General features: G+C 33.5%; 1 long non-coding RNA gene across 3 annotated transcripts; it reads left to right on the top strand.

Annotated features, from left to right (window-relative positions):
• The first annotated feature begins 1,552 nt into the window (after positions 1-1,552).
• LOC117932310 lies at positions 1,553-5,168 on the top strand. Of its 3 annotated transcripts, none has more exons than XR_004654133.1 (4): positions 1,553-1,641; positions 1,775-2,199; positions 3,579-3,620; positions 4,568-5,168. It is a non-coding gene; the product is annotated as an uncharacterized LOC117932310 (long non-coding RNA). The 3 variants fall into 3 exon arrangements; XR_004654134.1 differs by having other exon boundaries at positions 1,775-3,471; XR_004654132.1 differs by having other exon boundaries at positions 1,775-3,620.
• The last annotated feature ends 6,787 nt before the right edge of the window (positions 5,169-11,955 follow it).

Here is an 11,955-nt window from a genome sequence, read left to right as displayed (position 1 = left end):
AAAGCTTTCTTGAAAGCGTTCCTCACCTCTTCCATTCTCTCATCCCTCCATTGTAAGTTATCTCTCCTGTAAGATAGTGTATGTTTTCAAGTTTATGCAATATATAAGTTTTATGTTCATTTCCCTTAAATTTCTTTATTAAATATCTTTGTGTCTTATTTTTAATTTCTTTTATTTGATTTTGAGTTTTGATATAATTTATTTTTTCATGGCATATTACCTTGTCCTGGATGTGAATATATATATATATATATAACAAAAGTTAATTTTAATGCAAAACATCATATAGAAAGAAAATAGTGTGAGAATATTTTAATAAAATGAAGTTATGAAAAGGACAAATACAAAGAAAAGAAATTCTGTGAATAATATTGATAATTTAATTAATTATTAATATTTTATAAGATGTTTAAATTATTTGTATTTTATAAAATAAAATATTTTCATTGTATTTAATAAATAGTCGTGAATCTCCTTAGGTTAAAGAAAATGTATTTTTATTTTTTATTCAAAAATCAGAAAGTTTACACATATTTTTTCAAATTCTTTTATTATATTACATCTTATCCAAGTTTTCCAATATTACAAAAATGTTAGATATATACAATTCAAATGAAACTTGAATTAAAAATATTATTTTATTATTAATTATAAATTAAGAATATATTTTAAAACTCTTTTATTGTGATTTCATGAATAATTATTAACATTTACATAAAAATAAAATAAATATACAAATAGTCACTATTTTAATATTATTGAATATACAATATCCTAACTTATTACTGAATTAAATAAATTAAATTTTTTTTATTAGCTATATTAAATAATATATAAAATTATTATTATTTTTAATTAAGATAATAATATAAAGAAAATTTTAAAACAATTTAATCATTATATTATTATTTTTATATGCACTATACATAGGGGTCTCCAATGGGCGAGCCGGGCTGGGCATTAAATAGGAGGCCCGCGACCCAACTCAGGCAGGGCCTATGGGCCCGTTGACTGGTCAACGGGCCGGGCCGGGCCGGGCCATGCTAAAATGCTAGGCCCACAGCCCGGCCTATGAGCCCGCGGGTTGGCGGGCGGGCCAGGCTAGGCGGGCTTTTTGATTTAAGCCAAAATGGCTTTCAAAAACACCAAGGGAAGGGAGAGGGAGGGATTCGAACCCCTTCCCTCATGTTTAAACCTTAAGGGTCTAACCAACTAAACTATATTCTTTTTATGTTTATTAGTTGAGTTAATTATATGTATATAAAAATAAAGTATATTATTTTTTTTAAAAAAAATTAAAGGCTCCTATGGGCGGGCGGGCCTACGGGCCTACTGGCTGGGCCTAAAATTAGGCCCACGGCCCGGGCTCGGGTCCGGCGGGCTTGGGCCGGGCTTTAGCCCGTCGGGCCGGACCGGGCCGGGCCTAAAGCTGGCTGTGGGCCGCGGGCTTTTTGGAGACCCTTAATACATATAGTATCGTCACGGGGGTATATCTGGCAACTCACTTTTCCCTAAACTCACACATACGGTATATCGATGAGCCTATATAAGCCGAACATCCTGAGAGCAGAGAAGGGAGAAGAAAGGGAGAAGAGAGGGAAAGGCCTGGTCTATGAGAAAGCGGCAAGAGGGAGAGATCGGGTAGGTCCATCTGAAATTATTGGTTGAATAAATTTCTGTCTGCTGAAATATGTCTCCATCTCACTCTTTACCATTCCTTGATTTTTTTGAGGAGATCAGCTCGTTTGTAATTTAGGGGTTTTTTTTTTTGAAGGTTTTTTTGGAACAGATCCGATCTGAGTTTCCGTAACCCAATGATATCGATTCATGGCGTGGGAATCAATCTTTGAAAACAATGGAATCTCATGTCTATTCACCCTGCCGCTTTGATCAACATTGTGGGAGTCAGCCATGGACAGTAACAGAATCATGCCCATCTACCTTATCCCCATTCTCTCCCTTCTCTTATGCTCCTCGACCTCATGGATAGGTCCGATCTGTATTTCAAGCCCACCCCATACCCACCGAGGTGGCTGTTGCTAGCTTTAGCATTTGTCTTGGTATTCGGAATTGAGTTAATCTTCCACACTTGTCATCTCCGTCCTATTTGTGCTGCCGTCCCCCGCACTACCATGGTGTTTTCTGCCTCCAGCTGATTGGCTTCATTGGCATCACGGACTAGCTTGAGACTATTAACAGGTATGGGACAATGCACATGAGAAGAAGGCCCTCTACTTTTACCCCTAACCACCAACCACCATGGGTACACATAATAGAACTCCCATTGCTGCACAGGTTTCTTGTCTGTTTACCCGGAATTAACTCTGATTTTAGTTTTTGTTGGCTTGGCTATATAATTAAATACGTAAAAGGAATTGATGCTTAGTACTTTTCATAAATCAAACATAGCCTTAGTATTTTTTTTCTTTGCTTACACAAACATAACCTTAGTGATTTGAAAGGAAGTTAATCACTAAAGGTTGGATTACTAACGAGGCTTTATGTTGTTTTAATGAAGAGTTTCTAGTTGTGTATATAGCCCTTAATGATCCTCAAGGACCATACTTTCTCTATAATGTTTGCATATCTTTATTCATGATTGACTCAATTAGATTTATAAGTAGATGTGTGATTCTGACACAATCTCCTTGGCTTCAATGTTACCACTGTGAGTTAGAGGCAAAGAGTGTGCAACCTCCCATGTTCAAGGACTCTTGTATGCACCCCATCAAAGAAAAGACAAAAAGAATGACAAAAATACAACAAAAGATCAGGACTAAGACCTAACTACAAGGGTGTTTTTCTCTAGCCAAATCTGAGGAGTCTTTGCATTTTTACCTAAAAAAAATTCTTTGGAGAAATAGAAAACTTAGTTTAATTTAAATATGAAAACTGTGAGTGCTTCAAGTGGATTGACAATTCAGGATGAAAATTCCTATATATATATATATATATATATATATATATATTCCTAGTTCAGTTCTTTCAAAATCTCCCTCAGATTAATTACTTATTCAAAGTTAATGGTGCTTGCAAGGTTGTTAGAGGTGAAGGTAAAAGGTTTGAGGTTGTAGATGAACAAAATTTAACCAATGCAGTTTTTTTTGTTCTTTCCTTTTTTTTTCTCTTCTTCTTATGGTTATCTTGGTTAAATTTTGTATACCAGATCAAGGGTGTTAGAAAGTGCCATTTTTTAGCTTAGTCTTTTTTACACTATTTGTAATTTGATCTAACCTCAAGTTCAATTGATCCATCTTAAGAAAATACATCCCTATTTTGAGTTGAAAAACATGATTTCTATGAAAAAGGGAGTTGATTAATCTTGTCATACCATCCCTTTTCTCATTTTTGTCTTGGGATTGGGATAAAACCCTTTGTTCTTTTTTGGGCATCAAGAAGCTGCTAAGATCAAGCTTGGTGGTAACTTTAAGTGTATTCCTAATGAAGAAAGTGTATGGTTGAAGTTGGAAGGTACTGGTTAAGTTTCTAGAAGAGGATTGATATACTTGAGTTAGGTAAAACCTTGTTTTCAGTTATTTTTCTTTGTAATAATTTAAAATGCCATTTTATAATTGCAGGAGTATTCTGGGCATCAAAGCACAAACCTGTCAAGGTCACAGGTGATGTTTCTCATATCATACACCTGATGTTTCCCATGGCAGCAGGAGCTCAAATAAGAAGACTTATGCCCCTAAATTCAGAATGTGACTAATATTTTTCTAAGCTGATCAGTGTTAGGGAAATGCATACTCCATAGTTATAATTGACTCTAAATTTGTAATTGAGATCATGTCTTCTTAAGTAAATGAGAAATCCATCATTTTTACCCCTTAACTAGTTAGTCTCATGTTTGGAAATTACTAGATGAGAAGCTAGAATATGTAGTATCTTAATTCTAGTGAATTTGATTATATGAAGGGAATTTTGTTGATAAAACCTTGTTTGTTGCCTTTGGCCTAGGTGCAACAATTATCTCATGGGACTTTGTCCGTTTGGATTTTTAGATTCAAAATTTCAATTATCAGAACCTCAATTCTGTCATATTCCAAGTGTTTTAGGGAGCTCATGCTCTCCTTCCTTCATGCAGAAGAATAATTGGACATTGGGCATTGATCTGACCATTGAGAAGGTGATTTTATTAAGTCAATTCTTGGTCCTGAGAGAACAGTGGACAATGTCGGTCCTCCAAAGATTTGGTCTAATGGAAGGGCTTTGATTTCAGAGTGAGGGGGAAATTTGTGTGTAGAAAAGGGTGTTGAAATGGAGAAATTATTTAAACAACTACAATAAACAATTAATTTTTGTTCTACATTCATATTCTGTTATACTTTAGGTCATGTTGTTCATTTTCTTTTAGTTGTATAATTGATGTGTAAGTTGAGTATTTTGAGGACATGTGCTAATTGATACCATGAGCCTTGATCCTATTGGAGAAAGCAGACTCGATTGGTAAAGCAAAATACATTTGCTTTAAATTTTTCCTTTCCAAAGAATGTTGGATTTTCTGATATCCAGGATATCTGATTCATTGTTTTCTGGTGTGTCTGTTCTGCATTTCGTAATGCAGGTAAAGAGAATTTGAGGAAAAGTTTGAGGTGTTAGTCATAGAGGTTGGAGTTGCAAAATCACCTTTTACCTCTACCTGGCTCCCAAATGTTTGAAATTATGCGTCTTTTTAGATCATATAGAATGGGTCGTCGTCATGCATCCAGGAACAATAGTGATGCCAAGAAAGCCAGTGAGAGGGAACCAGAAACCACCAAGGCAGTACGGAGGAGAGCAGCAGAATAAAAATGGAAGGTGAACTCAGTTCCGAATGCCAAGACAAATGCTAATAAGCTAGCAGTAGCCACCTTGGTGGTTATGGGGTGGGCTTGAAATGCAGCATTTGGCTTATTCTGGAACTTAAACTCGATGAGGTCAAGAAGCATGGGAAGAATAAAGGTAAGAAGGTCGAGAATGACGTTACGTGAAGTAGAAATATGATTATGTTGATGTAATGCTGTTGGGTGGATTATGTTGCTGTAATGTTATTGGAGGTTAATTCCCGGAATGTTCAAGGTAGCAGAGTGAATAGCATAGCATGGTTGTGTTCTGGACATTTGATTTATCTCTAACATAATTGTTTCTCATCTCTTTGGAAAAGCAAATGAAAGAATATTTGTAAATGAACCAGTTCGTGACTCCCGCCATGAACCTCTAGAGTTAACTAACTAGAATGAATGAGTGAGATTAAGATTCATGTTGTATTTCATGTCATTCTGGGTTCGTGTGCAGGTGGAATCTTCGAATAAGAGAGCTTCTTCTTCCCTAATGGAAAACCGCCCCTTGCACCAGTCATTATTGGAAAGCCTTATTCCCAGCTGCTTTCAGTCTGCAACAAAATTGGCATTTCGAAAACAATTCATATTTGATATCAATGAACTCTCAAAAAAGGTTGAAGGTTGATCCATGACAACTTCAAGCCTATAACTCGATTCAGATTTCAGATCATATCCAACTCCAAAATCCAACAACCCGGCACAGGCATTGATGAGAGAATCTGCTGCATTTGAGATTCTAAACTAAGAGAACTTCACACAGAAATGCCCATTATGGATGAGGGTCCCCTTGATATTGAATTCCACAAATTAACAGAGACCCCTGCCTGAAATGAGATCTTGTAGAGAATTTTTTTTATTATTATTTATAATTTGGAGAGCCACATTTGTTATTACTCAATTTCTTTGAATAATTAAAATCAAAATATTGAAGGTCCAAAGAAACAGAAGCCGTAAGACTGGGTCGACAAAGCCGCCATCTTTTTCCCCAAATTTAGCTGCTTTGCCCCTTCCTAAATTAAATTCGTGAAAATTTGTTTTTTACTTTCCCATCTTTCTTCTTCTTTTTTCAAATAATTTTAAATTTCTAGTTGCACCCCGGCCCCACTCCTACAATAGTATAATTTTCAAAGAGGAGAACATATAGCCTTTAGGTGGTGCACTCGAGGGTGACTATGCATGGCCATGCAGGAGTGGGCCCGGGGTGCAACTACGACTACACTATAGGTGGTGGTGGTGCTATTATTGACTTTCTGGTGCTGGGTGAAGCAACATATACACTCTTCCATGCAGCTCACTAGAAACTCCATATTGGATAATGAGGTGGCATTCCTCAAGTTGTAAACTCTCGAGGAGAGCTGAAACTTTGGCAAGAGGGACTAAACCATTGCCGGATGAGAATGGTAAAAAATGTTTCAAATATGGGCAGCCCTTTCCCGTCCTCAAGGCATATCCCAAGTCTTTCTTGGTTGAGGGCGAATACACAGTGCATTCAAACTGTCCATTATACACCTAGTATACAAGAGATTAAAGGCAATTCGTGGAGCTTCTACCACCAAATGTATCATGATGGAAAAAACCACTTTCTAACTCTGAATTCTTTATAGAAGCTGGATCCTTTTGAGACCACATAGGAAATTGGAATTCTAGGAATCAAAAGGTTGGATTTTTTCAGTACATGCTAAAGTGTTCTCTTTTCATTCACTTTGACCCATTTAGAAGACCCTCTGCCCGCAGAAATGCCATCATGGGAGCGTTCCATCACATCCTTCTCTTCATCACCAATGGTGCCCGCATGAGAATCAACAACTCCCTTATTTCCCTTTAGGTGTAGACGAAGATATGGTGCACCAAATGTGAAATCAAGGTGTCTTAGAGGTTGGCAGAAATAAAGAACAGGATATTTGGATGTTCTAGTGAGGTTCCATTATCATAACCAACTTTGCTTAAGGCATCAAGGACTGGAATTGTGACGTTTAATCCCACTTCACAAGGAAGATTACATACCCAATGTTGATCAAGACCCTGAAAAGAGAATTTGCTTCTTTTTCAATGTCCAAAAGGTCTAACAATGGCGCCAATTTCCCAGCATTTTTGGCTTATGGATTTCGAAACAATCTGCAGTTTTAAAATAGATATTGGCAGGGTCAAGGTTTGAATATTCTTGCATGTGAGATTGAAGGTAAATATTCCATTGCTCTCTTTGAATCTCACGTGCTATGGCCAATGGTGTCTTTCGGTTGAGCATCTGCCAAGAGATGGTTCCGTTTTTAGTTGAGCAGAGACCAAAGCAATTGAGCAGAGAAGAAACAAGTGAATGAGTGGAGGAATGAGTCATGCGTGCTTTAAGATAGCACACACTAGGGTAGCCATGTATGGTGAATTTTCATGTGCACAGACCCAGGTCTTATGAGGTAGCAAAAAGTAAGGGGATGAGGTTCTGGCGGTGCTAGGCAGCAAGGTGCCCCGAGACCAAGAAATGGGTCATTCTGACCAAGCTGGTTGAAGTTGAAGTCTCTCCTCCTTCACCTTACACCTGAGAAGGTGGCCACGTAAGCCATCTGTAAGTGAGGCCTGGGGTTTAAGAACAGGTGGTGAAGTAATTGGGGAATGGGCCCCAACAGATAAAACCATTTCCATAGCTTCTGTCTGCCAAAAGGAAAGTTTCTCTTCACTGCTCACTTTCCTGTTGTTTGAAAATTTTCAAAAATCTTGCAATCCCGATGGCTCAATGAGATGTGGACCAATAACTATTGTTGTACGTGCTCTGGCAATGGCTCCTCACTCAAGCTCTTGAATCAATATTCGTACTCCTAGCACTAGAAAATGGAATGTTCCAGCTATTTTCAGTACCCATTAATTGTTTCTTATTGTCGAACAGTTCTGGTTATCCATATAATATAATCCCCTTAGGAGGCTTGATGCCAATGGGGCTCGAGATCAGAGCTTGACACGAGAATGTCATCATTTGTAGTGAAGCTTACTGTACAGAGAACCAGAAATACGAGATTTTCCTCCCAGAAACACGCCAACCAAAATAGTCAACCTAGTAAGCGGCCAACCCAACTATGATACTCAGAACCCCGAACACACCAGAATAGGGGAATAAAAACGGAAATAGGAGCCACAGTAAAAACTGAAGGAAGAGTAAATAGGAAATCAAGCAAATCATGAACGTATAGAGCCTCATTTCAGGTGACATCCATGGGCTAGTACAGGTGGAATCCACAAGGAACAAGAACATGATTTCTATTTATCAAACTCAGGGAAGGATTAATGCATAAGTTATTTAAAAGAGAAAAAAAAAAAACAAAGATACCGAAATATAAAACCAAAACAGAGCATACATGTAAAGAGTAGATCTAGCAAAGCAAACAAGTGGCCCCTGATGTCCACACCAACCAACAAATCAATGCTTAGAAAAGCAGCTGAAAATGAGAGTAAAGCAGTGTGAAAATCAGAGACAAGAAGCTCACAGTGGCTTTACTTGGAATGCTCCCTCGTAACAAAGAGTTGCATGGCTTCCAACTCTTATTTCTTTCCCCCGAATCAACAAGATCCCTCTCAACTTTCTCTTACTTTCTCTAAAAAGTCCCTCCACCCAGCTCACTTTCTCTACAGCTCCCTACATTTCTTCTCATTTTTGTTTCAGCTTTCTCCAGAAATCTTGCTTCTCCCCCCAGCTCTCTTCTCAACCTGCTCACTCTCCCAAAAATGTCTCTCTCACAGTTCTATTCACTCCCTCTCTCTTACAGATTTTTTTTTCTCTCCCAAAAACCCTCTGCTCTTGTTTCCCGTCCAAGCCTCCACCAATTCCACTGCTTACCCTCTATTCCCTTCTAACCCTCTTTTCCTATAAGAACTTTTTTTTTCTTTTTATTTATTTATATTTTCTGCACCCTCCTACTCCACAGCTCCCCGTTCAACAAAAAAAGTCTCTATCTCAACCATTACCATGGCAAGGTAGTAGTGTGTTTTTCCACACGTCCCATGTAGCTCAACGCTCACTTGTGGAGACTAGCTATTCCCCACTCCCCCAAATAAATAATAAATAAATAAATAAATAAATAAAATAAAAATAAAAATCTCAGTTTCTCCAAATGGCAAAAAAGTGGATGAGAAGAAAAGGCCAAAATAAAATAAAAAAACAATGAATAATAAAAAAAACCAAAGTCCCCCTATCCAAAGAGGGGTTTACAATTTGTAAATCTATTTTTCCTCAAAATAAATCTATAAAGTCATTTTTAAAATAAGCCAAAAAAATCACTTTTAAAACAAATCTAATTTTTTTTTTAATAAATTTGTAAATCTATTTTTTCTTAAAATAAATCTATAAAATCATTTTTCTAAATAAATATGGAAAATCAAATTTAAAATAAATCTAAATTTTTTTTTGAATAAATTTGTAAATCTATTTTTTCTTAAAATATATATTTTTTAAAATAAATCTCGAAAAAACACTTTTTTGAAAAACTAATCTAGAAACCCTCCTTTTAATAAATCTATAAAGCTAATGTTTTTTCTAAAACAAATAGATAAAAATTGTAAAATCGCTTTTCCAAATAAGATTTGTAGAATCTCTTTTCCAAATAAAGATTGTAAAATAAATTTTTGAAATAGAAATTGTAAAATAAAATTTTCAAATAAAAATCGTAAAAATACTTTTTTTTTAAAATAAAATTATAAAATCTTTTAAAATAAAATGATAAAAATTGTTTTTTAAATAAGATTGTATAATCCATTGCTTTTGAATGAAAAGAGGAAACTTTTTTAAAATAAAATTATAAAATAATATCTTTCTTAATAAAAGTAAAAAATATTTTCTAAAATAAAGTTGAAAAAATTCTTTTTAAGATAAAACCATTTGGTAATATATCTCTTCTAATAAAATTAAATAAAAATTACTTTTCTTAACATAAGACTGTTTTTTTAAGACTCATTTTCTAAAACAAAAATTGGATAGAAAATAGAAGTTGAGACAAAATCCTTTCTAAAATGAAAATTGGATTAGGCATAGAAGTTGTAATAAAAAACTTTTTTATTAAATAAATATTGGATTTGAAAATAGTTTTTGTAAATAGAAGTTGTAAAAAAATCTTTCTTAATGGAATCTTTGGAATGGAATCTTTTGTTATAAATAAATAAATAAACTCATAAAAGTCTTTTTTTAAATAAATATGTAAAGATTACTTTTTAATAAATTTATCAAAATACTTTCTTAATACTTTGTAGGAAAGTAAAAAGTGAGTTTTGTCGTTGAACGGGGATGCATACAAAAAATACGGATCCACACTTTGACAAGGACAAAGTTACTTTGTACCCTAACACTTACCAAGACGCTGAAGTATTTGACACCAGATTTCTTTTGATACAAAAAATCAGAAGTCATTTTCTTAGTTCACGCTATAATTAGAATCCTATGAGTAATGTAACAAGCAGTGTCAATAAATTTAGCCTAGAAATGAGTAGGCAAATCTTGGGCATCAAACATAATTAAGGTCATCTCTTAGAACTTTGTTCTTCTTTTCAACTAAACCATTCTATTGAGCCGTACTAGGGGGATTAAGTTCTTCAAAGAAATGAAGAGGTTAACAAGCTATTAAGTATACTTGCTGGCTAATGAAGGATATGCTGCGAATCTGCCACTTCTTCTGCACAATATTGAGGATGAGAAGCCAAACATGCTTTATGGGTAGAGTGAAAAGGCCTGTCATGAAGGATGGAACCTCTGGTTGTGGAGATTACTAGGAAATGTTTGCTTTTACCTCTTTCTGGTTCCTGAATATTCTACGGAAATATTTGAATTATTCTATATAACCTTTTGCATTATTACCTTGAGGGCGTGTTTGCTATGTGACAATGAAGAGTAGAAATAGATATCTCATTCATTTTCTTTTTCATTCCCGTTTGGATAACCTAAAGGAGAATGAATTCAAAAGTCATTTCAATATAAATGAAATCCCACTTATAAGTGAGATTTCGATTTATTATAACTAGGAGGTATTTTGACACGGTAGTGCAAATTATTTTTAAAAATACTTTACAAAAATTAAAAACCTAAAGACTCTTTTTAATAAGTTGTTTTTAAAAATAATTTTTATTTTGATTTTGTAAAAAACACAAATTGTTAATTCAGTTTGTATTATGTAAACTAAATTTAATTCATGTCTTATTAAAAATCAAAATAATTAGTTTTTAATAAAATATGAATATTAATAACATAATAAAATCATAAATTATATTTTTTTACAAATATTCTAAAATATAGATATCAATATTAATTGATTTCTTTTGTTGAATATAAATAATAATTATTGAAAATTAATAATTTCTAATACTCTTCTATTTTAAATGAATATAAAAAAAATAATTTTTTGAGGTATAAATGAACCAAAATTTTCATTATATGCACACGTTTATTACTTAATTGGATGATGATATTCTAAATTATTTTATTTAATCTATAATTAATTAATTAGTCTTTTGAATTTCAAATTATTCTTAAAAATTACAAAATTTATTAAAGAATTTAAAACATTAATTATGTCTATTATTTTTTATAGCTATTATATATCTTTTTTCAGTTTTAAATTATTTTTAAAAATTATTATATTTATTAATAAATTTAATATAAAGTCTCAATTGAATTTAAATTCATTTTCTCCAATGAAAGAATCCGGAGGAACAATTTTCTATCTTACTTTATTTTTAAAAAATTGTTTCTAAAAAAACAACCAAATAGTGGTATGAATTTTTAAACACAATTTTGTTTTTGAATCACACCCAAATAGGTTTTTATTATTTAGTAAAAAAAAAAAAAAAAACTCTCAAGGATTTTTTTTAAATGAAAATAAAAATTATTTCAAAATATGTACAATGTGAGATTTTTTAAAATAAAAAAATATTTTAACTCATTTATATAGATATTATTTACAATTTTTTTTTTTTTTTTATAATTTTCATTCCTTGAAATTGAAACAAATAATCATTTTAACCTTACATTCCTAAATACATTAGAAACAATAATTGATATTACTAAATTCATTCAAACAAAATATTATTTCTTATTGGAAATAAAATATCCATTTTCATTCCTAGTTTCAGGTCCCATTTCATGTGCAGAAATCAAAGCATT

This window comes from Vitis riparia, chromosome 15 (assembly GCF_004353265.1).
Source record: "Vitis riparia cultivar Riparia Gloire de Montpellier isolate 1030 chromosome 15, EGFV_Vit.rip_1.0, whole genome shotgun sequence".
NCBI classification, from domain to species: Eukaryota; Viridiplantae; Streptophyta; class Magnoliopsida; order Vitales; family Vitaceae; genus Vitis; species Vitis riparia.
Note: the sequence above shows the minus strand (reverse complement) of the source record. Positions and strands in the feature narration are given on the sequence as shown.